Source organism: Globicephala melas, chromosome 8 (genome assembly GCF_963455315.2).
Source record: "Globicephala melas chromosome 8, mGloMel1.2, whole genome shotgun sequence".
NCBI lineage: Eukaryota > Metazoa > Chordata > Mammalia > Artiodactyla > Delphinidae > Globicephala > Globicephala melas.
Genome location: NC_083321.1, coordinates 77,885,559 through 77,913,148, shown reverse-complemented (window position 1 = coordinate 77,913,148; position 27,590 = coordinate 77,885,559). Strand labels below are relative to the sequence as shown.

Sequence of the window (27,590 nt, the reverse complement as noted above, 5' to 3'; positions counted from 1 at the left end):
TCCTCCACCACCTCCTGCTCCTCCTCCACCTCCTCCACCGCCTCCTCCTTCTTTTTCTTCCTCTTCTTCCTCCTCCACCACCTCCTCCTCCGCCTCCTCCACCGCCTCCTCCTTATTCGTCCTCTTCTTCCTCCGCCACCACCTCCTCCTCCTCCTCCTCCGCCTCCTCCACCGCCTCCTCCTTATTCGTCCTCTTCTTCCTTCGCCACCACCTCCTCCTCCTCCTCCACCTCCTCCACCGCCTCCTCCTTTTTCTTCCTCTTCTTCCTCCTCCACCACCTCCTCCTCCTCCGCCTCCTCCACCTCCTTCTCCTTCTTTTTCTTCCTCTTCTTCCTCCTCCACCACCTCCTCCTCCTCCTCCACCTCCTACCCCACCTCCTCCTTATTTTTCTTTCTCTTCTTCCTCCTCCACCACCTCCTCCTCCTCTGCCTCCTCCACCACCCCTCCATTTTTTCTTCCTCTTTTTCTTCCGCCACACCTCCTCCTCCTCCTCCTCCGCCTCCTCCACCACCTCCTCCTTCTTTTTCTTCCTCTTCTTCCTCCTCCACCACCTTCTTCTCCGCCTCCTCCACCGCCTCCTCGTTTTTCGTCCTCTTCTTCCTCCTCCACCACCTCCTCCTCCTCCGCCTCCTCCACCGCCTACTTCTTCTTTTTCTTCTTCTTCTTCCTTCTTCACCACCTTCTTCTCGGCCTCCTCCACCGCCTCCTCGTTTTTCGTCCTCTTCTTCCTCATCCACCACCTCCTCCACCTCCTTCAACTCCTCCTCCTCCTTTGTCTTCCTCTTCTTCCTCCTCCACCACCTCCTCCGCCTCCGCCTCCTCCACCTCCACCGCCACCTCCTTCATTTTCTTCCTCTTCTTCCACCTCCACCACCTCCTCCTTTTTCTTCCTCTTCTTCCTTCTCCACCAACTCCTCCTCCTCCTCCACCTCCTCCACCACCTCCTCCTTTTTCTTCCTCTTCTTCCTCCTCCACCACCTCCTCCTCCTCTGCCTCCACCACCTCCTCCATTTTTTCTTCCTCTTCTTCCTCCTCCACCACCTCCTCCTCCTCTGCCTGCTCCACCACCTCCTCCTTCTTTTTCTTCCTCTTTTTCCTCCTCCACCACCTCCTCCTCCTCCTCCGTTTCCTATACCGCCTCCTCCTTCTTTTTCGTCCTCTTCTTCCTCCGCCACCACCTCCTCCTCCTCCTCCTCCGCCTCCTCCACCGCCTCCTCCTTGTTTTTCTTCCTCTTCTTCTTCCTCCGCCACCTCCTCCTCCTCCTCCTCCGCCTCCTTCAGCACCTCCTCCTTCTTTTTCTTCCTCTTTTTCCTCCTCCACCACCTCCTCCTCCTCCTCCGCCTCCTCCACCGCCTGCTCCTTCATTTTCTTCCTCTTTTTCCTCCTCCACCACCTCCTCCTCCGCCTCCTCCACCGCCTGCTCGTTTTGCGTCCTCTTCTTCCTCCTCCACCACCTCCTCCTGCTCCTGCTCCGCCTCTTCCACCACCTCCCCCTGGTTTTTCTTCCTCTTCTTCCTCGTCCACCACCTCCTCCTCCTTCTCCTCCGGCTCCTCTACCGCCTCCTTCTTTTTCTTCCTCTTCTTCCTACTCCACCTCCTCCTCCTCCTCCTCCGCCTCCTTCACCACCTCCTCCTTCTTTTTCTTCCTGTTTTTCCTCCTCCACCACCTCCTGCTCCTCCTCCACCTCCTCCACCGCCTCCTCCTTCTTTTTCTTCCTCTTCTTCCTCCTCCACCACCTTCTCCTCCGCCTCCTCCACCGCCTCCTCCTTGTTCGTCCTCTTCTTCCTCCGCCACCACCTCCTCCTCCTCCTCCTCCTGCTCCACCGCCTCATTCTTTTTCTTCCTCTTCTTCCTCCTCCACCACCTCCTCCTCCTCCTCCACCTCCTTCATCACCTCCTCCTTTTTCTTCCTCTTCTTCCTCCTCCACCACCTCCTCGTCCACCTCCTCCACCACCTCCTCCTTTTTCTTCCTCTTCTTCCTTCTCCACCACCTCCTCCTCCTCCTCCACTTCCTCCACCGCCTCCTCCTTTTTCTTCCTCTTCTTCCTCCTCCACCACCTCCTCCTCCTCCGCCTCCTCCACCTCCTCCTCCTTCTTTTTCTTCCTCTTCTTCCTCCTCCACCACCTCCTCCTCCTCCTCCACCTCCTCCCCCACCTCCTCCTTATTTTTCTTTCTCTTCTTCCTCCTCCACCACCTCCTCCTCCTCTGCCTCCTCCACCACCCCTCCATTTTTTCTTCCTCTTTTTCTTCCGCCACCACCTCCTCCTCCTCCTCCTCCGCCTCCTCCACCACCTCCTCCTTCTTTTTCTTCCTCTTCTTCCTCCTCCACCACCTTCTTCTCCGCCTCCTCCACCGCCTCCTCGTTTTTCGTCCTCTTCTTCCTCCTCCACCACCTCCTCCTCCTCCGCCTCCTCCACCGCCTCCTCCTTCATTTTCTTCCTCTTCTTCCACCTCCACCACCTCCTCCTTTTTCTTCCTCTTCTTCCTTCTCCACCAACTCCTCCTCCTCCTTCACCTCCTCCACCACCTCCTCCTTTTTCTTCCTCTTCTTCCTCCTCCACCACCTCCTCTTCCTCCGCCTCCTCCACCACCTCCTCCATCTTTTTCTTCCTCTTCTTCCTCCTCCACCACCTCCTCTTCCTCCGCCTCCTCCACCACCTCCTCCATCATTTTCTTCTTCTTCTTCCTCGTCCACCACCTCCTCCTCCTCCTCCTCCGCCTGCTCCACCGCCTCATTCTTCTTTTTCTTCCTCTTCTTCCTCCTCCACCACCTCCTCCTCCTCCTCCACCTCGTCCACCACCTCCTCCTTCTTTTTCTTCCTCTTTTTCCTCCTCCACCACCTCCTCCTCCTCCTCCGCCTCCTCCACCGTATCCTCCTTCATTTTCTTCCTCTTCTTCCTCCTCCACCACCTCCTCCTCCGCCTCCTCCACCGCCTCCTCCACCGCCTCCTCCTTTTTCGTCCTCTTCTTCCTCCTCCACCACCTCCTCCTGCTCCTGCTCCGCCTCCTCCACCACCTCCCCCTTGTTTTTCTTCCTCTTCTTCCTCGTCCACCACCTCCTCCTCCTCCTCCTCCGCCTCCTCCACCGCCTCCTTCTTCTTTTTCTTCCTCTTCTTCCTCCTCCACCACCTCCCCCTTGTTTTTCTTCCTCTTCTTCCTCCTCCACCACCTCCTCCTCCACCTCCACCACCTCCTCCTTTTTCTTCCTCTTCTTCCTTCTCCACCACCTCCTCCTCCTCCTCCACCTCCTCCACCGCCTCCTCCTTTTTCTTCCTCTTCTTCCTCCTCCACCATCACCTCCTCCTCCGCCTCCTCCACTGCCTCCTCCTTCATTTTCTTCCTCTTTTTCCTCCTCCACCACCTGCTCCTCCTCCGCCTCCACCGCCTCCTCCTTCTTTTTCTTCCTCTTCTTCCTCCTCCACCACCTCCTCATCTGCCTCCTCCACCGCCTCCTCCTTTTTCGTCCTCTTCTTCCTCCGCCACCACCTCCTCCTCCTCCTCCTCCGCCTCATCCACCGCCTCCTCCTTGTTTTTCTTCCTCTTCTTCTTCCTCCACCACCTCCTCCTCCTCCTCCTCCGCCTCCTTCAGCACCTCCTCCTTCTTTTTCTTCCTCTTTTTCCTCCTCCACCACCTCCTCCTCCTCCTCCTCCGCCTCCTCCACCGCCTCCTCCTTGTTTTTCTTCCTCTTCTTCCTCATCCACCACCTCCTCCTCCTCCTCCTCCGCCTCCTCCACCGCCTCCTTCTTCTTTTTCTTCCTCTTCTTCCTCCTCCACCACCTCCCCCTTGTTTTTCTTCCTCTTCTTCCTCCTCCACCACCTCCTCCTGCACCTCCTCCACCACCTCCTCCTTTTTCTTCCTCTTCTTCCTTCTCCACCACCTCCTCCTCCTCCTCCACCTCCTCCACCGCCTCCTCCTTTTTCTTCCTCTTCTTCCTCCTCCACCATCTCCTCCTCCTCCGCCTCCTCCACTGCCTCCTCCTTCATTTTCTTCCTCTTCTTCCTCCTCCACCGCCTCCTCCTCCTCCGCCTCCTCCACCTCCTCCTCCTTCTTTTTATTCCTCTTCTTCCTCCTCCACCACCTCCTCCTCCCCCTCCACCTCCTCCCCCACCTCCTCCTTCTTTTTCTTTCTCTTCTTCCTCCTCCACCACCTCCTCCTCCTCTGCTTCCTCCACCACCTCCTCCTTCTTTTTCTTCCTCTTTTTCCTCCTCCACCACCTCCTCCTCCTCCTCCGTTTCCTATACCGCCTCCTCCTTCTTTTTCGTCCTCTTCTTCCTCCGCCACCACCTCCTCATCCTCCTCCTCCGCCTCCTCCACCGCCTCCTCCTTGTTTATCTTCCTCTTCTTCTTCCTCCGCCACCTCCTCCTCCTCCTGCTCCGCCTCCTTCAGCACCTCCTCCTTCTTTTTCTTCCTCTTTTTCCTCCTCCACCACCTCCTCCTCCGCCTCCTCCACCGCCTCCTCGTTTTGCGTCCTCTTCTTCCTCCTCCACCACCTCCTCCTGCTCCTGCTCCGCCTCTTCCACCACCCCCCCTTGTTTTTCTTCCTCTTCTTCCTCGTCCACCACCTCCTCCTCCTTCTCCTCCGCCTCCTCCAACGCCTCCTTCTTTTTCTTCCTCTTCTTCCTCCTCCACCCCCTCCTCCTCCTCCTCCGCCTCCTTCACCACCTCCTCCTTCTTTTTCTTCCTGTTTTTCCTCCTCCACCACCTCCTGCTCCTCCTCCACCTCCTCCACCGCCTCCTCCTTCTTTTTCTTCCTCTTCTTCCTCCTCCACCACCTCCTCCTCCGCCTCCTCCACCGCCTCCTCCTTATTCGTCCTCTTCTTCCTCCGCCACCACCTCCTCCTCCTCCTCCTCCGCCTCCTCCACCACCTCCTCCTTATTCGTCCTCTTCTTCCTTCGCCACCACCTCCTCCTCCTCCTCCACCTCCTCCACTGCCTCCTCCTTTTTCTTCCTCTTCTTCCTCCTCCACCACCTCCTCCTCCTCCGCCTCCTCCACCTCCTCCTCCTTCTTTTTCTTCCTCTTCTTCCTCCTCCACCACCTCCTCCTCCTCCTCCACCTCCTACCCCACCTCCTCCTTATTTTTCTTTCTCTTCTTCCTCCTCCACCACCTCCTCCTCCTCTGCCTCCTCCACCACCCCTCCATTTTTTCTTCCTCTTTTTCTTCCGCCACACCTCCTCCTCCTCCTCCTCCGCCTCCTCCACCACCTCCTCCTTCTTTTTCTTCCTCTTCTTCCTCCTCCACCACCTTTTTCTCCGCCTCCTCCACCGCCTCCTCGTTTTTCGTCCTCTTCTTCCTCCTCCACCACCTCCTCCTCCTCCGCCTCCTCCACCGCCTCCTCCTTCATTTTCTTCCTCTTCTTCCACCTCCACCACCTCCTACTTTTTCTTCCTCTTCTTCCTTCTCCACCAACTCCTCCTCCTCCTCCACCTCCTCCACCACCTCCTCCTTTTTCTTCCTCTTCTTCCTCCTCCACCACCTCCTCCTCCTCTGCCTCCACCACCTCCTCCATTTTTTCTTCCTCTTCTTCCTCCTCCACCACCTCCTCCTCCTCCTCCGCTTCCTCCACTGCCTCCTCCTTCTTTATCTTCCTCTTCTTCCTCCTCTACCACCTCCTCCTCCTCCGCCTCCTCCACCACCTCCTCCACCACCTCCTCCTTCTTTTTCTTCCTCTTTTTCCTCCTCCACCACATCTGCCTCCTCCTCCGCCTCCTCCACCGCCTCCTCCTTCTTTTTCTTCCTCTTCTTCCTCCTCCACCACCTCCTCCTCCGCCTCCTCCACCGCCTCCTCCTTTTCGTCCTCTTCTTCCTCCGCCACCACCACCTCCTCCTCCTCCGCCTCCTCCACCGCCTCCTCTTTGTTTTTCTTCCTCTTCTTCCTCCTCCACCACCTCCTCCTCCTCCTCCTCCGCCTCCTTCACCACCTCCTCCTTCTTTTTCTTCCTCTTCTTCCTCCTCCACCGCCTCCTCCTCCTCCCCCGCCTCCTCCACCGCGTCCTCCTTCATTTTCTTCCTCTTCTTCCTCCTCCACCACCTCCTCCTCCTCTGCCTCCACCACCTCCTCCATTTTTTCTTCCTCTTCTTCCTCCTCCACCACCTCCTCCTCCTCCGCCTCCTCCACCACCTCGTCCACCACCTCCTCCATCTTTTTCTTCCTCTTCTTCCTCCTCCACCACCTCCTCCTCCTCCTCCTCCGCCTCCTTCACTACCTCCTCCTTCTTTTTCTTCCTCTTTTTCCTCCTCCACCATATCTGCCTCCTCCTCCGCCTCCTCCACCGCCTCCTCCTTCTTTTTCTTCCTCTTCTTCCTCCTCCACCACCTCCTCCTCCGCCTCCTCCACCGCCTCCTCCTTTTTCGTCCTGTTCTTCCTCCTCCACCACCTCCTCCTCCTCCTCCACCTCGTCCACCACCTCCTCCTTCTTTTTCTTCCTCTTCTTCCTCCTCTACTACCTCCTCCTCCTCCTTCGCCTCCTCCACCGCATCCTCCTTCATTTTCTTCCTCTTCTTCCTCCTCCACCACCTTCTCCTCCGCCTCCTCCACCGCCTCCTCCTTTTTCGTTCTCTTCTTCCTCCTCCACCACCTCCTCCTGCTCCTGCTCCGCCTCCTCCACCACCTCCCCCTTGTTTTTCTTCCTCTTCTTCCTCGTCCACCACCTCCTCCTCCTCCTCCTCCGCCTCCTCCACCGCCTCCTTCTTCTTTTTCTTCCTCTTCTTTCTCCTCCACCACCTCCCCCTTGTTTTTCTTCCTCTTCTTCCTCCTCCACCACCTCCTCCTCCACCTCCACCACCTCCTCCTTTTTCTTCCTCTTCTTCCTTCTCCACCACCTCCTCCTCCTCCTCCACCTCCTCCACCGTCTCCTCCTTTTTCTTCCTCTTCTTCCTCCTCCACCATCTCCTCCTCCTCCGCCTCCTCCACTGCCTCCTCCTTCATTTTCTTCCTCTTTTTCATCCTCCACCACCTCCTCCTCCTCCGCCCTCTCCACCTCCTCCTCCTTCTTTTTCTTCCTCTTCTTCCTCCTCCACCACCTCCTCTCCTCCTCCACCTCCTCCCCCACCTCCTCCTTCTTTTTCTTTCTCTTTTTCCTCCTCCACCACCTCCTCCTCCTCTGCCTCCTCCACCACCTCCTCCTTCTTTTTCTTCCTCTTTTTCCTCCTCTACCACCTCCTCGTCCTCCTCCGCCTCCTATACCACCTCCTCCTTCTTTTTCTCCCTCTTCTTCCTCCTCCACCACCTCCTCCTCCGCCTCCTCCACCGCCTCCTCCTTTTTCGTCCTCTTCTTCCTCCGCCACCACCTCCTCCTCCTCCTCCTCCGCCTCCTCCACCGCCTCCTCCTTGTTTTTCTTCCTCTTCTTCCTCCTCCACCACCTCCTCCTCCTCCTCCTCCGCCTCCTCCACCGCCTCATCCTTCTTTTTCTTCCTCTTCTTCCTCCTCCACCACCTCCTCCGCCTCCTCCACCGCCTCCTTCTTTTTCTTCCTCTTCTTCCTCCTCCACCACCTCCTCCTCCTCCTCCACCTCCTCCATCACCTCCTCCTTTTTCTTCCTCTTCTTCCTCCTCCACCGCCTCCTCGTTTTGCGTCCTCTTCTTCCTCCTCCACCACCTCCTCCTCCTCCTCCTCCGCCTCCTCCACCACCTCCTCCATCTTTTTCTTCCTCTTCTTCCTCCTCCACCACCTCCTCCTCCTCCGCCTCCTCCACCACCTCCTCCACCGCCTCCTCCTTCTTTTTCTTCCTCTTCTTCCTCCTCCACCACCTCCTCCTCCGCCTCCTCCACCGCCTCCTCCTTTTTCGTCCTCTTCTTCCTCCTCCACCACCTCCTCCTGCTCCTGCTCCGCCTCCTCCACCACCTCCCCCTTGTTTTTCTTCCTCTTCTTCCTCGTCCACCACCTCCTCCTCCTCCTCCTCCGCCTCCTCCACCGCCTCCTTCTTCTTTTTCTTCCTCTTCTTCCTCCTCCACCACCTCCCCCTTGTTTTTCTTCCTCTTCTTCCTCCTCCACCACCTCCTCCTCCACCTCCACCACGTCCTTCTTTTTCTTCCTCTTTTTCCTCCTCCACCACCTCCTCCTCCTCCGCCTCCTCCACCTCCTCCTCCTTCTTTTTCTTCCTCTTCTTCCTCCTCCACCACCTCCTCCTCCTCCTCCACCTCCTCCCCCACCTCCTCCTTCTTTTTCTTTCTCTTCTTCCTCCTCCACCACCACCTCCTCCTCCGCCTCCTATACCGCCTCCTCCTTCTTTTTCTCCCTCTTTTTCCTCCTCCACCACCTCCTCATCCGCCTCCTCCACCGCCGCCTCCTTTTTCGTCCTATTCTTCCTCCGCCACCACCTCCTCTTCCTCCTCCTCCGCCTCCTCCACCGCCTCCTCCTTGTTTTTCTTCCTCTTCTTCTTCCTCCACCACCTCCTCCTCCTCCTCCTCCGCCTCCTTCAGCACCTCCTCCTTCTTTTTCTTCCTCTTTTTCCTCCTCCACCACCTCCTCCTCCTCCTCCTCCGCCTCCTCCACCGCCTCCTTCTTCTTTTTCTTCCTCTTCTTCCTCCTCCACCACCTCCCCCTTGTTTTTCTTCCTCTTCTTCCTCCTCCACCACCTCCTCCTCCACCTCCTCCACCACCTCCTCCTTTTTCTTCCTCTTCTTCCTTCTCCACCACCTCCTCCTCCTCCTCCACCTCCTCCACCGCCTCCTCCTTTTTCTTCCTCTTCTTCCTCCTCCACCATCTCCTCCTCCTCCGCCTCCTCCAGTGCCTCCTCCTTCATTTTCTTCCTCTTCTTCCTCCTCCACCACCTCCTCCTCCTCCGCCTCCTCCACCTCCTCCTCCTTCTTTTTCTTCCTCTTCTTCCTCCTCCACCACCTCCTCCTCCTCCTCCTCCGCCTCCTTCACCACCTCCTCCTTCTTTTTCTTCCTCTTCTTCCTCCTCCACCACCACCTCCACCTCCGCCTCCTCCACCGCCTCCTCCTTCTTTTTCTTCCTCTTCTTCCTCCTCCACCACCTCTTCCTCCTCCTCCTCCACCTCCTTCACCACCTCCTCCTTCTTTTTCTTCCTGTTTTTCCTCCTCCACCACCTCCTCCTCCTCCTCCGCCTCCTCCACTGCCTCCTCCTTCATTTTCTTCCTCTTTTTCCTCCTCCACCACCTCCTCCTCCTCCGCCTCCTCCACCTCCTCCTCCTTCTTTTTCTTCCTCTTCTTCCTCCTCCACCACCTCCTCCTCCTCCTCCTCCGCCTCCTTCACCACCTCCTCCTCCTTTTTCTTCCTCTTCTTCCTCCTCCACCACCGCCTCCACCTCCGCCTCCTCCACCGCCTCCTCCTTCTTTTTCTTCCTCTTCTTCCTCCTCCACCACCTCTTCCTCCTCCTCCTCCACCTCCTTCACCACCTCCTCCTTCTTTTTCTTCCTGTTTTTCCTCCTCCACCACCTCCTCCTCCTCCTCCGCCTCCTCCACTGCCTCCTCCTTCATTTTCTTCCTCTTTTTCCTCCTCCACCACCTCCTCCTCCTCCGCCTCCTCCACCTCCTCCTCCTTCTTTTTCTTCCTCTTCTTCCTCCTCCACCACCTCCTCCTCCTCCTCCTCCGCCTCCTTCACCACCTCCTCCTCCTTTTTCTTCCTCTTCTTCCTCCTCCACCACCGCCTCCACCACCTCCTCCTCCTCCGCCTCCTCCACCTCCTCCTCCTTCTTTTTCTTCCTCTTCTTCCTCCTCCACCACATCCTCCTCCTCCTCCTCCGCCTCCTCCACTGCCTCCTCCTTCTTTTTCGTCCTCTACTTTCTCCTCCACCATCTCCTCCTCCGCCTCCTCCACCGCCTCCTTCTTCTTTTTCTTCCTCTTCTTCCTCCTACACCACCTCCTCGTCCTCCTTCTCCGCCTCCTCGTTTTCTTCCACTTCTTCCTCCTCCACCACTTCCTCCTCCTCCACCTCTGCCTCCTCCACCACCTCCTCTTTCTGTTTCTTCCTCTTCCTCTTCTCTTCCACCACCTCCTCCTCCTCCTCGTCTGCCTCCTCCATCTTTTTCTTCCTCTTCTTCCTCCTCCACCACCTCCTCCTCCTCCGCCTCCTCCACCTTCTCTTCCTTCTTTTTCTTCCTGTTCTTCCTCCTCCACCACCTCCTCCTCCTCTGCCTCCTCCACCACCTCCTCCATTTTTTCTTCCTCTTCTCCGTCCTCCACCACCTCCTCCTCCTCCTCTGCCTCCTCCACCGCCTCCTCCTTTTTCGTTCTCTTCATCCTCCTCCATCACCTCCTCCTCCTCCTCCACCTCCTCCACCACCTCCTCCTTCTTTTTCTTCCTCTTCTTCATCTTCCACCACCTCCTCCTCCTCCTCCACCTCCTCCACCACCTCCTCCATCTTTTTCTAGCTCTTCTTCCTCCTCCACCACCTCCTCCTCCGCCTCCTCCACCACCTCCTCCTTCTTTTTCTTCCTCTTCTTTCTCTTCCACAGTCTCCTCCTCCTCCTCTTCCGCCTTCTCCACGTACTCCTCCATCTTTTTCTTCCTCTTCTTCCTCCTCCACCACCTCCTCCTCCTCCTCCACCTCCTCCATCACCTCCTCCTTTTTCTTCCTCTTCTTCCTCTTCCACCACCTCCTCCTCCACCTCCTCCACACCCTCCTCCTTTTTCTTCCTCTTTTTCCTTCTCCACCACCTCCTCCTCCTCCGCCTACTCCTTCATTTTCTTCCTCTTCTTCCTCCTCCACCATCTCCTCCTCCTCCGCGTCCTCCACTGCCTCCTCCTTCATTTTCTTCCTCTTCTTCCTCCTCCACCACCTCCTCCTCCTCCGCCTCCTCCACCTCCTCCTCCTTCTTTTTCTTCCTCTTCTTCCTCCTCCACCACCTCCTCCTCCTCCACCACCTCCTCCTTCTTTTTCTTTCTCTTCTTCCTCCTCCACCACCTCCTCCTCCTCTGCCTCCTCCACCACCTTCTCCATTTTTTCTTCCTCTTCTTCCTCCTCCACCACCTCCTCCTCCTCCTCCGCTTCCTCCACCGCCTCCTCCTTCTTTTTCTTCCTCTTCTTCCTCCTCCACCACCTCCTCCTCCTCCGCCTCCTCCACCACCTCCTCCATCTGTTTTCTTCCTCTTCTTCGTCCTCCGCCACCTCCTCCTCCGCCTCCTCCACTGCCTCCTCCTTCTTTTTCGTCCTCTTCTTCCTCCTCCACCACCTCCTCCTCCTCCTCCTCCGCCTCCTCCACCATCTCCTCCATCTTTTTCTTCCTCTTCTTCCTCCTCCACCACCTCCTCCTCCGCCTCCTCCTTCTTTTTCGTCCTCTTCTTCCTCCTCCACCACCTCCTCGTCCTCTTCCTCCTGCTCCTCCTCCTATGCCTCCTTCTTCTCTTTCTTCCTCTTCGTCCTCTTCCACCACCTCCTCCTCCTCCTCCTCCGTCTCTGCCTCCTCCTTCTTTTTCTTCCTCTTCTTCCTCCTCCACCACCTCCTCGTTTGTTTCTTCCTCCTCTTCCTCCTCTATCACCGCCTCCTCCGCCGCCTCCTCCACCACCTCCTCCTTCTTTTTCTTCCTCTTCTTCCTCCTCCACCACCTCAAACACAGTATGTTAAACAAAATGAGAAGACAGAGAAACACACAGCAGATGAAGGAGCAAGATTAAAACCCACCAGACCTAACAATTGAAGAGGAAATAGGCCGTCTACCTGAAAAAGAATTCAGAATAATGATAGTAAGGTTGATCCAAAATCTTGGAAATAGAATGGAGAAAATACAAGAAACGTTTAACAATGACCTAGAAGATCTAAATAGTAAACAAACAGAGATGAACTACAGAGTAAATGAAATTAAAAATTCTCTGGAATTGATCAATAGCAGAATAACTGAGGCAGAAGAACAGATAAGCGACCTGCTGGTAAAAGAGTGGAAATAACTACTGCAGAACAGAATAAAGAAAAAAGAATGAAAAGAATTGAGGACAGTCTCACAGACTTCTGGGACAACATTACACACACCAACATTTGAATTACAGGGGTCCCAGAAGAAGAAGAGAAAAAGAAAGGGACTGGGAAAATATTTGAAGCGATTATAGTTGAAAACTTCCCTAATATGGGAAAGGAAAATGTTAATCAAGTCCAGGAAGCACAGAGAGTCCCATACAGGATAAATCCAAGGAGAAACACACCAAGACACATATTAATCAAACTATCAAAAATTAAATACAAAGAAAAAATATTAAAAGCAGCAAGGGAAAAACAACAAATAAAACACAAGGGAATCCCCATAAGGTTAACAGCTGATCATTCAACAGAAACTCTGCAAGCCAGAACGGTGTGGCAGGACATATTTAAAGTGATGAAGGAGAAAAACCTACAAGCAAGATTACTCTACCCAGCAAGGATCTCATTCAGATTTGATGCAGAAATTAGAACCTTTACAGACAAGCAAATCTAAGAGAATTCAGCACCACCATACCAGGTTTACAACAAATGCTAAAGAAAGTTCTCTAGGAAGGAAACACAAGAGAAGGAAAACACCTACAATAACAAACCCAAAAGAATTATGAAAATGGTAACAGGAACATACATATTAATAATTACCTTAAATATAAATTGATTAAGTGCTTCAACCAAAAGACATAAACTAGCTGCATGGATACAAAAACAAGACCCATATATTTGCTGTCTACAAGAGGCCCACTTCAGACTGAAAGTGAGGGGATGGAAAAATATGTTCCATGCAAATGGAAATCAAAAGAAAGCTGGAGTAGCAATTCTCATGTCAGAAAAAATAGACTTTAAAATAAAAACTATTACAAGAGACAAAGAATGACACTACATAATGATCAAGGGATCAATCCAAGAAGAAGATATAAGAATTGTACATATTTATGCACCCAACATAGGAGCACCTCAATACATAAGGCAAATACTAACAACCATAAAAGGGGAAATCGACAGTAGCACAATCACAGTAGGGAATTTAACACCCCACTTTCACCAATGGATAGATCATCCAAACTGAAAATAAATGAGGAAACACAAGCTTTAAATGATACATTAAACAAGATGGACTTAATTGATATTTATAGGACATTCCATCCAAAAGCAGCAGAATATACATTCTTCTCAAGTGCGCATGGAACATTCTCCAGGATAGATCATATCTTGTGTCACAAATCAAGCCTTGGTAAATTTAACAAAACTGAAATTGTATCAAGTATCTTTTCTGACCACAATGCTATGAGACTAGATATCAATTACAGGATAAAATCTGTAAAAATACAAACACATGGAGGCTAAACAATACACTACTTAATAACCAAGAGATCACTGAGGAAATCAAAGAAGAAATCAAAAAACCTAGAAACAAATGACAATGAAAATACTATGACCCAAAACATATGGGATGCAGCAAAAGCAGTTCTAAGAGGGAAGTTTATAGCAATAAAATCCTACCTTACGAAACAAGAAACATCTCAAATAAACAACCTAATCTTACACCTAAAGCAATTAGAGAAAGAAGAACAAAAAAAAACCCCAAAGTTAGCAGAAGGAAAGAAATCATAAAAATCAGATCAGAAATAAATGAAAAAGAAATGAAGGAAATGATAGCAAAGATCAATAAAACTAAAAGCTGGTTATTTAAGAAGATAAACAAAATTTATAAACCATTAGCCAGCCTCATCAAGAAAAAAAAAGGGAGAAAGCTCAAATCAATAGAATTACAAATGAAAAAGGACAAGTAACAATTGACAGTGCAGAAATACAAAGGATTATGAGAGATTACTACAAGCAGCTCTATGCCAATTAAATGGATAACCTGGAAGAAATGGACAAATTCTTGGAAAGGCACAACCTTCTGAGACTGACCCAGGAAGAAATAGAAAATATGAACAGACCAATCACAAGCACTGAAATTGAAACTGTGATTAGAAATCTTCCAACAAACAAAAGCCCAGGACCAGATGGCTTCACTGGCGAATTCTATCAAACATTTAGAGAAGAGGTAACACCTATCCTTCTCAAACTCTTCCAAAATATAGCAGAGAGAGGAACACTCCCAAACTCATTCTATGAGGCCACCAACACTCTGATACCAATACCAGACAAAGATGTCACCAAAAAAGGAAAACTACAGGCCAATATCACTGATGAACACAGATGCAGAAATCCTTGACAGAATACTAGCAAACAGAATCCAGCAGCACATTAGAAAGATCATACCCTCTGATCACGTGGGATTTATCCCAGGAATGCAAAGATTCTTCAATATACGCAAATCAATCAACGTGATACACCAGATTAACAAATTGAAGGGAAAAAAAGGCATATGATCATCTCAATAGATGCAGAGAAAGATTTCAACAACCATTAATGATAAAAAAAAAAACCTCCAGAAAATAGGCATAGAGGGAGATTTCTTCAACATAATAAAGGCCATATATGACAAACCCACAGCCAACATTGTCCTCAATGGTGAAAAGCTGAAACCATTTCCACTAAGATCAGGAACAAGACAAGGTTGCCCACTCTCACCACTATTATTTAACATAGTTTTGGAAGTTTTAGCCACAGCAATCAGAGAAGAAAAAGAAATAAAAGGAATCCAAATTGGAAAAGAAGAAGTAAAGCTGTCACTGTTTTCTGATGACATGATACTATACATAGAGAGTCCTAAAGATGCTACCAGAAAACTTCTAGAGCTAATCAATGAATTTGGTAAAATAACAGGATACAAAATTAATGCCCGAAATCTCTAGCATTCCTGTACACTAATGATGAAAAATCTGAAAGTGAAATTAAGAAAACACTGCCATTTACCACTTCAGGAAAAAGAATAAAATATCTAGGAATAAACCTACCTAAGGAGACAAAAGACCTGTATGCAGAAAATTATAAGAAACTGATGAAAGAAATTAAAGATGATACAAATAGATGGAGAGATATACCATGTTCTTGGATTGGAAGAATCAACATTGTGAAAATGACTCTACTACCCAAAGCAATCTACAGATTCAATGCAATCCCTATCAAACTACCAATGGCATTTTTTACAGAACTAGAACAAAAAATTTCACAATTTGTTTGGAAACACAAAAGACCCTGAATAGCCAAAGCAATCTTGAGAAAGAAAAACTGAGCTGGAGGAATCAGACTCCCTGTCTTCAGACTATACTACAAAGGCTAAAGTAATCAAGACAGTATGGTACTGGCATAAAAACAGAAATATAGATCAATGGAACAGGATAGAAAGCCCAGAGATAAACCCACTCACATATGGTTACACTATCTTTGATAATGGAGGCAAGAATATACGGTGGAGAAAAGACAGCCTCTTCAATAAGTGGTGCTGGGAAAACTGGACAGCTACATGTAGAAGAATGAAATTACAATGCTCCCTAAGACCATACACAAAAATAAACTCAAAATGGATTAAAGACTTAAATGTCGGCCAGAGACTATAAACCTCTTAGAGGTAACATCGGCAGAACACTCTTTGACATAAATCACAGCAAGATCGGTTTTGACCCACCTCCTAGAGATATGGAAATAAAACCCAAAATATACAAACGGGACCTAATGAAACTTCAAAGCTTTTGCACAGCAAAGGAAACCATAAATAAGACAAAAAGACAACCCTCAGAATGGGAGAAAATATTTGCAAATGAAGCAACTGATAAAGGATTAATCTCCAAAATTTACAAGCAGCTCATGCAGCTCAATATCAGAAAATCAAACAACTCAATCCAAAAATGCAAATCAAAACAACAATGAGATATCATCTCACACCAGTCAGAATGGCTATCATCAAAAATTCTACAAACAGTAAATGCTGGAGAGGGTGTGGAGAAAAGGGAATCCTCTTGCACTGTTGGTGAGAATGTAAATTGATACAGCCACTATGGAGAACAGTATGGAGGTTCCTTAACAAACTAAAAGTAGCACTACCATATGACCCAGCAATCCCACTACTGTGTGTATACCTTGAGAAAACCATAATTCAAAAATAATCATGTACCAAAATGTTCATTGCAGCTCTATTTACAATAGCCAGGATGTGGAAGCAACCTAAGTGTCCATCAACAGATGAATGGATAAAGATGTGGCACATATATCCATTGGAATATACTCAGCCATAAAAGGAAACGAAATTCAGTTATTTGTAGTCAGGTCGATGGACCTAGAGTCTGTCATACAGAGTGAAGTAAGTCAGAAAGAGAAAAACAAATACTGTATGCTGACACATATATATGGAATCTAAAATAAATAAATAAATAAATAAATAAGGTCATGGAGAACATAGGGGAAACACGGGAATAAAGACACAGACCTACTAGAGAATGGACTTGAGGATACGGGGAGGGGGAAGGGTAAGCTGGGACAAAGTGAGAGAGTAGCATGGACATATATACACTACCAAACGTAAAATAGATAGCTAGTGGGAAGCAGCCGCATAGTACAGGGAGATCAGCTCGGTGCTTTGTGACCACCTGAGGGGTGGGATAGGGAGGGTGGGAGGGAAGGAGATGCAAGAGGGAGGAGATGTGGAGACATAGGTGTACATATAACTGATTCATTTTGTTATGAAGCAGACACTGACACACCATTTTAAAGCAATTATACTCCAATGAAGATGTTAAAAAAAAAGAGAGTACACGTTGTAAGATCCCATTCATAGAAAATTTTAGAAAATACAAACTAATGCATAGTGACAGAAAGCAAGCAGCTCAGAGGTTGCCTGAAGAAGGAGGGGCAGAGGGAACAGATTACAAAGGGTCACAGGGACACTTTTGGGGTGAAAGATATGTTAACTCTCTTAAATGTAGTGATGATGTCATGGGTATATGCTTATGTCAAAACTTATCAAAGTGTACACTTCAAGTAGGTGAGTCTACATGTCAGTAATAGCTCAATTAAAAAATAAATTTTAAGAAATAAATCAGAACGATGAATAGAAGAGAGAAAAAGAAAAAAACATAGTAGGAAAACTCAAATGCTTTCCCATGCCTCTAGTCTATTCATTCAGCATTTTCCCTCCCTCCTCCTCACTCGAATCTCTGTCTATTGTTACACTTGTTCCCCAGATTGCCAACCTTGACCGAGCCTGGCTGCAGAAACGTGAGCCTGGTACTGGAGAATGGGGATCCCATTTCAGAGATAGGCAGCTCATTTCTCCACAGTGAGATTTCATTAGGATAGGGATGAGGCTGACTGCAAGCAATGTGCTCGCATGGAACGGGCTCTCAATACCCCTCAGTTGGTGATTATAGAAACCTATTGAGGGGTAAGCTTCCGATCACGTGAATATAGATTGCAAGAACAAGGTACAGCAAAATCTGAGTTCTGTCGAAACTGGCATGTAAAACCTCACAGTGCAAACCTTACTGAGGAGTCTTATTTTCAGCAATATTTTCTTAGAGTGCCTTAAACCAAGTCAGACTTGTAATACTATACCAAACATTGTTTTCTAAGGAGTTAATTCCTGCCAGTGTTGGATGAAACAAAACTATAAAGAAGAAAACTTGATGAGCCCAGAGTGGATACATATTTACTCCCACTAAAACCCTCGTGAGGTGACAGAATCTGGTTTTCATTTAAACTAAAATCCTACAAAATAACAATAGTAACGGATCTAAGCACTCTGTATGATGTTTAATAATGCTCTGAGAATCTGTCCCCCAAATACTGGCAAGAACTATATACTCTTTTGAGGGAGCTGAAAATCCATTCAACTTTCTCTGCTATTAAATTATTGCTTAATAAGGAGTGCAGCTATTATAGACCCTGCATCTCTATCGTTTCAACACCCTGGAAACCGCAGTCAAGGAAAATCTCACAGTATGATTCTAGAGTGACAGCAACAACCAAGAGGAACAGTGATGTCCCCAGGTTCAGTGCCAAAATCCCATGGCCAGGAAGGATGAAGTTGGACTCACAATATGTACAATTAATCTCTCTTGGCCAAAATGCTCCAGTTTCTCCTCAACTGTGTGTATGGTGGTAAAAGGAAAAGAGGTGGTTAAGACTCTCTTCCACAGCATATTGCTCCAGATACTGACTTTTAAGAGAAAAATCATTATTCTATGTATTCCGTATGTTACACATTTCATCATCCTATGATTACAAAATACTACAGCAGCCCTTTCTTCATCCTGAAATTATTACAACTTGAGTCTCAACTGGCCTGGTCAACTGGTGACAATTTGCAGGGAAATGCAAAATATCCCTGCATATTCACTAGAATGACTAAATAAAATTAATAATTAATAAGTTTAAAAAGAAAAAAATGTAAAATGCCAACAACACCAAGTATTTGCAAAGATATAGAGCAACTTGAATTCTCATACACTGCTAGTGGGATTTCAAAATAGTAAAATGACTTTGGAAAATAGTTTGACAGTTTCATATAACATTTCATAGATATTTACCATATGACTTAACAATCCCCCAGAATAAAAAACATGTACACATAGGACTTGTATAGGAATAATCATACCAGCTTTATTCATAATCACAAACAATTGGAAACAATCCAAACATTCATCAACTGTTGAGTTGCTGTATAATCATACAATAGAATACTGCTCAGCCATAGAAAGAAGTAAATTACTTATGCCCACAACAACATGGATAAGTATCAAAAATATTATACTGAGGGGGCTTCCCTGGTGGCGCAGATGGTTGAGAGTCCGCCTGCCGATGCAGGGGACACGGGTTCGTGCCCCGGTCTGGGAAGATCCCACATGCCGCAGAGTGGCTGGGCCTGTGAGCCATGGCCGCTGAGCCTGCACGTCCAGAGCCTGTGCTCCACAACGGGAGAGGCCACAACAGTGAGAGGCCCGCGTACCGCAAAAAAAAAAAAATTAAAAAAAATTAAAAAAAAAATATTATACTGAGTGAGAGAAAAAAGATATAAAGTAGTTCATTCTGTATGACTTCACTTATGTGAAATTCTAAGAAAACCAGAACTAATGTATAGACAAAAAGCATATCAGTGATTGCCAGAGTCAAGGTAGGGAGGAGCTTGACTGCAAAGGGAATAACATAACTTTTGGGTGATGGGATTGCTGAGTGTGGTAGTAGTTATGGCTCTTCCTAGAGTCCATGAGGTCCCTTTTGCACTGCTTCTTGGTTCTATCCAACAACTGGACAAAAATGACCCCCTGCTCTTAGGAATGCCCTCATGTGTCGCTGTGGCTTAGAGTCCTGCCTAACTATCCAGCAGCCCAAAAGACAGAGGACATTTCTCCACTCATCCCACATCCCCTCTCCTGCTCTCATCCTCTCCTCTGTGCAAGAGTAGGTTCAAGATTAACATCCACCCTTGATCAGACAGAAGAGGAAAGATCATCCATTCTGTTCAAGAGAAAATGAACCTGCATGGTATTTGCTCTACACACTGAATCAGACCATCTTAATAGTTTATGTCCCAAAGACTAGGCTATTCAGTCTTAACAGATTCCATAGTGTGGTCCACCGGTCATGTTTCTCCAGCATAGTATGAAGTAAAGGACATCCACATCCATCCAGTAAACAAATATGTGTTCCTTATATCACATCCACACATGAAATGTGTGCACAGGAGGGTACATACACACACTCAAACACAATCTTCCCCCCAAGCAATAATATTCTCACATAGCAAAAGTTAACAAAACACAGGATAAAAGGAAGTTAAGTGCAAGGAGAAAGAGATAGAAAAGACCCACAGAGCCATAGATCCTGGGTGAGAAAATACATTAAAAGTTAAAGCTGAGAAATTTAGGTGATCCTTTGGCATCAGTGTGATCATGAACACAAATTCAGGTTACCTGAATGATCTAGGACATAAAGACGTACAGGAAGATGGATATAGATACACACACATATACATATTAATAGATGATAGATTATGATGATGTTGATGATGGTAGAAAGATAGATATAGATACAGATAGATACAATTTCAATATAGAATTTTAACTATTGTAAAGACTTCCTGACTCCCCACAAAATATGTCTACTGACTCTCCAGGGTAAATTCCAGTTTCAGTAACACTATTACAAGGACTCATTTTAAGCATGAGAAAAGAAGATCTCTGTCTCAGTAACATTAAAATGAAGCCATCAGGCATTTCCAACACAGAGGGTAATATAAGTTACACACTAGCCTCTTCATGACAAAGCTGAAAGAGTCTCAGTTGAAAAGCTGGACATCATGAAGAATTTTAGAAATAGCCAGAACTAAGCAGTATCTCAGATAGAACATCAGAATTTTCCTTTCCTTTGTGGCAAAGGAACCAGGAGTTGGAAGAAAACTGACATTTGTGGCTCACCTACTAAATGCCAGGCATTTTGTATGTACATCACATATATTACCATATGAAATTTAATTTAGCAACCAAGAGGGGTAATTTGAAATTATCTTACACTATTATGGAAGATACAGATGGGACTTAAAAATCTTGTGTGAAGATGTAAACCAGTGAACTCTCATAGTTCCTATATTTCCAGAAAAAGATTTATTTTTTGTGTTATATTTTTTACTAATGTCTGTGTTGCCCACTAGCCTATAAGCTCTATCAAGAATACTGGTCAGATCTGGATTTTACTCACGACTGGATCCCCAGTTCCTAGCACATGGACTATCATGTAGTAAAGATTCAATAAATCATTTGTAAATAACTGAACAAATTGCTGATTTTCCCCATATTGCTTGTATTTATGGGACACATTGATTTTCTCAATTTAAGGAAACAATCCTTAAACTCTTCTCTGTGGAAACAGGAGACAGAATATTAATGACAACACCTGAAAACTTAACTATGGAGTTATGAACAGGACCTAAAAATAGATTCCTCTGATAACAGCTTCACCCGACAAATGTTAGGCTCTGTAAAGCTTCCCTCTCGTAGACACAGGGCAAAGCAACACATTCACAGTTGTCAAGTAACACTCTTAGCTGAAACTTAAGCAGAACAAAACCTGACAGTGAGCCATGGTTGAATCTTAGTCCCAGCTACATAATATCTCCTAGGAAAGTGAGTGTTTTCCAGATTAACTTAAATGCCAAAGCTGGAGCTGTGAACATAATTATGGCTGACATTTTTGTTCACCCGCTTGACAGATAGTTAGCAAGAACTAATTGTCTTATGCAGAAAATGTTTCAATTTTTAGAAGAGATGAAGGGAAACGGCTTTTAGTATTGAAAGACAAAAATAGTACCATTTCTTGTTCCATTCCTGCTAACCTGTGGAGGTTGGAAAGAGGTTGGGGACTCTTTTCCTCCACCCACTGTCCCACAGGACAGAGACTCTACCACATGTGCAAAAAGCTGCAGCTCCAATAGCCATTGTTCCAGTTCCTTTTAGGGTAGAGGTCCCACAGCAGGAGAGGTGAGTCAAGAAGATCACAGATGATCGCCTCCACACAGAGAACAGCTCAGAGAGCTGGGATGTCATCCCAGGAGAAGCAGGCCACTGTCCCAGCCCCTAGCTCTGAAGAAGTGGCTCAGACACTTTGCTGAAGGTGAGAGAGAGACAGGCCAACATAACAGGAAGATCAGAAGTTCTCCCCAAAGAAATTGCTGTTATTCAGGACAGAATGTAGTGAGATTCAAGCCTAAAGACTTTCTCAGAAACAGAGGAGATTCTGGTGGTAAGCAATTAAGAAGCCAGTCACCCCATGACAGCAAGGAGCTAAACAGTAGTCCAGCTAGTTTACCAGGAAGAACCAGCCAAGGAAAGAGCCGGGAAGATATGTCAGAACAAGCCCCAGGGACTGGCCTCAAAAACAGCCCTGGAGGGCTTCCCTGGTGGCGCAGTGGTTGGGAGTCCGCCTGCCGATGCAGGGGCCGCGGGTTCGTGTCCCGGTCCGGGAGGATCCCACGTGCCGCGGAGCGGCTGGGCCCATGGGCCATGGCCGCTGAGCCTGCGCGTCCGGAGCCTGTGCTCCGCGGCGGGAGAGGCCGCAGCAGTGAGAGGCCCGCGTACCGCAAAAAAAAAAAAAAAAAGCCCTGTAAAGGGGCCCAGGTTTAATCATATTAGTCTGCAGAGCAATTTATGCCCTAGGATTGTTGAAAGCAGTAAGCAGTCAGGATTAGTGGGGGCCTAAGAGCTGAGTGTGATACCAAAAGTGGCAGACAGCTTAGCAGAGAGACCAGGGAAAGAGACAGATACAGCGAGCCCTCCAAAACCTCCATCATCTCTGGGTCCTGTCCACATGTCCAAGGCTGAGCCCACAGTGAGTGAGTACAGACACTTCACACTGAGGAAATAGACTTCATGGAAATAGTCTATTCAGGTCACAAGACAAATACATAAGCAAATGACAACAAGCCCTGAGGGGGTGGGGGGGAATCAATATTCATGTTGTTAAAATATATTATCTAAGATGTCCACTTTTTAATATTAAAAAAAAATGAGGCATGCAAAGAACAGGAAAGCATGATTTATACTGTCCCTTAGAAGCCATGCAGTCGGATCATTCAGTTGACACCGAAATTATCTTTAACTATAGATCTAGGAGCAGAGAGAAAGCCTGTAATCCTCAGATATTCACAGGACCTTGGGATGTTCTAGACACTGTCACATGCATGCTGTGACTCTGTACTTCTTGTTTAATCTACTTTCTTTCTTTTTGTATGAATACAGAGTATGTGCATATGTGTGTGTGTGTGTGAAACAATTTATCATGTTAGAGACACCTATTTGTCACTCTTTACCTTCTTCCTTATAATAAATACACATATTAGATATTTTTAAACTTGTGCCCGAAAGCTGCGTCCTGAATTTAACATTATTTGATTTTTGAAAGCCATTATTACTGCTTTTATCCTGAAGTTGTGCTTCATCCATTTTATTCACTCAATGTCCAACACTCACTAAGCTATTACGTATGCTGTATTGTTCCAACAGAAAACTGAGATTTACTGTTTGACAAGTGTGAATTAGGTTAGGAGGATTATAGAGGATTGGAAAGGAAGATTATTCTAAACTCTGAAACATAGATTCACCAGAGGTATTAAAATAATAATAAATTTATCTTTGGTAGGCATTCCTTATTAATCACCTTCATCTACATAATTACTTGATAATATATCATGCCCATTTGCATTTGAGGGCATCAGGCCTCAGTGTGTTACATTACCTCCCCAAGCTATACATCTTATTGTGATTAAGGATGCTATTCATTTTATCCATTTTTAAATCCCTTGCTCTTTTCAACTTGCCAATCTCATAGCAAACCTTTGCTTAGAATACCATTTCTGGCTTCTTCATGATTACTGAACCATTTCCTTAAAAAGCTTGGTATTGTCTCTACAGCCTTTGTAGGACAACGGTGCTGCCAGCCTCTGATAAGCCTCTCTGCTCAGTTCTCAGTCATCCTCTAGATGCCATATTTGTGTGACCCACATCTTCATTTCCATTCCTGATCTGCCTCTAATCTACTATTCCAACAGATTGTAAATCCCAACTATTGTCTTGCTACTGGCGCATCTAGCCCCTCCATGGAGCTCAATGAATTATGATAATGGCTAACATATGACAGAACAACTTAAAAAAAGGATTACGTTTAAATATTTACCATATAATGCCAACATCCTGAGTATAACAAATACCTCTTAGACATAAGAAAATGTGTTTGGCTATATCACTGAACACAGTATTTTAAAAATCTAACAGCTGGGATGAATATGTTTAACATCAGTGTTACAATGAAAGGGTGATTACGTCACATCAGTGAGAGATTGAGAGACCAAAAACAAAAAACTAGTAATTCCGTAGTAGAATTACTACAGAATATTTTTTTTAATGGAAAGGACCTTGGACATCATCTGGTTATTTTTTCTAATGAAGTATAGTTGATTTACAGTTAGTGTTAGTTTCTGGTGTACAGCAAAGAGATTTATTCATATATATATATATATACACACACACACACACACACATTTTCCGATTATTTTCCATTATAAGTTATTATACAATGCTGAATATAGTCTCCTATGTTTACAGGAATCCAAGCCTGCCCTGGGAAGGCTGCTCAGAATGAAGTCCATGCTTTAATTCCACCCTATCGCCAAGCCACGTGGACCCCTAACTGGGAGCTGCAGGATTATGACTATTTAATCCTCCTCTGTGCATTTCCCCTTGCTTTTTTTCCTGCTTCCAAACCCCAACTCTGTCTCATGTTTCTATCGGCCAAGAGAGAGCCTTGGACCAGCCCACCAGCAAGCACAGTCCTCCTGGGGTACAGACCACAATCTGCCCATCACCCGGGTCCGTTGGGCTGAGACATATGAGCACAGCCTGGTGTTTTCAGCTGCTTCCCGAGCAGAAGGGCAGGAGGCAGGGCCTCCATGCACAGGACTGGGAAAGTGGTGGCCCTGCTCGGGGTTCCTTGTCTTGCACACCTTCGTGCCTGGGAGTTACTCCGCTAAGGATAGTTTTCTCTACATTTAGCAAAATCAGGGCGAGTGCCTAGGAAAGTTACACACATTGGTCCCTCAGGTAACAGCCCTACCCTTGGCCAGGGAGACCACTTATCCAAGCAAAATTAGTGGAGTTTTGACTGAATATGACTTAATCTGTATGGCATAAAGAAAGGATTTCTCAGCTATTGGCACATGGGCAGATTGTTCAGATGGTTAAATATTGCAGTGTTTTAGAACTGGAAAAATCCTACTACCTCACATGAAGGTAAGAAAACCAATGTTGAAAGAAGTCAAATGAGACACAGGGCAAGACCCAGTCTGCACATTGACTGGCAGCAGAATATGTTAGAAGCAGAACTCCTGGTGCAGGTTTGTTTGCTTCTATAGGATGTGAAGTTTGTCCAGCTGGCCAGTTATTTTAAGCTATTGGCTTTTAAGTCTGGAGGTTGCGTGCAGTGGGTTGGAGAGGGGAGCCTGACCTGGAGATGGAGGAAAAGTTCAAAGCCGTCTTCGTTTCTGTCAGCAGCTCTCTCTCCCTCCTCACCAAGTGATCTCGGGAGGTGAAATGAAAGTCATGTCAGTTTATACCCAGGAGAACCTGGAAACAATAAAGGCTTAAATTTAGACAAGAAAAATGAAAACGAATGATCATCAAAAGAGGCACTCTTATGGTCAATTAAAAAAAAAATCCTACTGAGACACTAAAGCAAGATTTGGGGATTTTCTTTTCATAGAATTGTCATGGTGTGAGGAATTTGAGAGACATTTGTATCCAAGCTTTTCTTGGGAGATGAGGTCACTTTCTCACAAGTACTTTTAAATAAACACACACACACGCAGCTATACATATATGTACGTATATGTAGTTTCTTTTAAAACCATAGTATTTCTTATTTTTCTGTATTTTGCCCTATTTTCTGCTAAAGGCCACTATGCATTCACATTTAAATGTGGCTTCAGCTTCAATTTAGCATAACATGTACCCCAATTTATTGGGTATCAAGTGGTTAACAGAAATGCCATGAATGCATATTCAAGGAGACTCTTTAGCTGCATTAAGAAGAAAGTACCAGCTTTCCTGCTAACCTAGAAATGTAATTTTTAGTTCATTCCTCAATCAGGAGGTAACTTTTCAAAGCCCAACCTGAAAGCATGAAATTTAACCTTTCTAAAGGTGAGAAGAGACCCAAATCACAGATGAGGAACAAGAATTCTTGTGGAAGTAGACTTAGCAGTTGTGAAGCTGCAGGAAGATAAAGAAGCTTATCTTAGGATAATAAATACCTACAGGCTGGCATTTTGTAAGAAATGTCACTTATATAAAATGTGGAGGTTGTTGGATATCAATGTTATGTTGAAACCCATTCCTACGTAATTATTTTAACTAAAGGCACCTGGTAAGGGCAAACTTGAGGCAGTTTTTTGTGTTGTCTCTTTTTTTAATTTTAAGATAAAATAAACTTTCAGGTAATTGCTTCCCACCATTTTGCTGTTTTGTTTTGGTTTTCCCTTATACCAGCAGAAACAAAAGACATGCATCATGAAGCAGAACTTTTTTGAAGTGGGACAACCATGTGTGCCCTCCCTCAACCTTAAGGCAAGTAGACCGATTCCCTCTTCCTCTAAATTCTAGCATTCTGACTCCACAGGAAAGTACAATAGTCCAACAGATCTACCAATACTCTCTTGTTATAAAATGCTAGAGAGTTTCTGGAGATGGAGTTCAAAAATTGCACAGGAGGCAAAGAACTTTCTAAAACAAAGAGGCTTGAGATCCTAACCCTTTTCTGTAAGATTAGAGATTGTTAGAATATTTCTGATGGACTGAAGTAGCTTCAAATAAATTGAGCAGTCCATGAGGGACACCAGGGGCTAAGCCACTGGTGAGTCTCTGCAGGCTTCCTAGAGTCACCACCAAGGGTGGGGCAGCCCATTGCGGACGCAGCACAGGAACGATGGCAGAACCACATGCAGCCCTCCTCCCACCACTACCCAGGGTCCTGAAGCTGAGGACACGTGGCTTGGGGAGCATGGATATCTCAGGTATGTTCAAAGAGCAGCCTAACAGTGGCTCAGACTGACATTGGTAAAAGGAACATTCTCCTCCCCCAAGGAAATACCACAAGAGTGATGCACATCAGACACCGTAACCCATCCTGCCGCGGGCACAGAACCTTGAGGCTTCCTGCTCACCTGATTCAAGGTGGTGTCTGCCTGAGCTTCTGCAGTCCTTCCGCAAGGACCACCCAAGTGCTCAGCTCAACTGAGTGTAGCAGCCACATCCTAGAGAACAGCCTGGACCCTCCTGCAGGATGATCGGATTTCAGAATCCTCAGCAGTCCTTTGGGTTTATATTTTTCTCTTTGAGCTGTTGGTACCTACCCCTGAATTGCTGGATTGAGTCAGAACTTGTCCTTTTCACAGTAAGAAGAGAACTCTGGAAAAAAGAAAAACAATAGTCTCTCCATTTGCAGATGGCAGACTGGTCATAATCTGGAGGTTAAGAGAGTTCCCTGAGTTTATACACCAAACCAATGAACTGGATTATATGGCAGCTACATGAAGCTTACCATTCTGGAAGGTGAGTTTAGCCTTTCTTAGCTAATTTTTTGTTTGTGTTCCTAAATGTCCGATTTAGAGATTCCACTATTCCCACAATTTGAGGCATACGCCTGGATTGTATGGCTCCTGTGTTATTACCTTAATTCAGATTCTGAATCAAATAGTTTTATCCATCTGAGCTGCCTCCCTTACAGGATGTGAATTCACAGACTTCTTCCTTCCTTAGCATACTTCATACTATACTCACATTAGAAACACTCCACAAAAACAGTACCAAGGCTTCAAGGGAATGCTAACAGAACAAAAATAAAGAGAGACACACACACAAAAAGAATGCTGTGAAAATCCTGCTTGCTAAATAGAGGACTAAATGAAAGTGTTTTTCTGATGTCTGCATTTTAAACATAAACAGATCTGCAAAATTCCCCTCTGAGATCCTTTCACTGTATTAACACATTCTCAAAGCTTAAAGTTTACTCTTTGAAAAATTAGCCCAAAGAATAGTGCATTGTGCTTCAAAAGAATACTTTAAGATGATCTCTCCCTGGGCGTGAAATTTTATTCTTAAGAGACTGAAGTAAAAGATAGTGAAGGTAAGATGGCAGTAAGCGCCCCCAAACAATGTTGAATTCAGTTATTAGTTTTCTTAAAGAGTTTACATTCATACTCGAGATCAATT

At 46.8% G+C, this 27,590-nt stretch overlaps 1 pseudogene; it reads left to right on the top strand.

Moving 5' to 3' along the window:
* The window catches only part of LOC132597707 (lysine-specific demethylase 4D-like), an 82,634-nt pseudogene that overhangs the window by 45,639 nt on the left and 9,405 nt on the right, over positions 1-27,590 (top strand).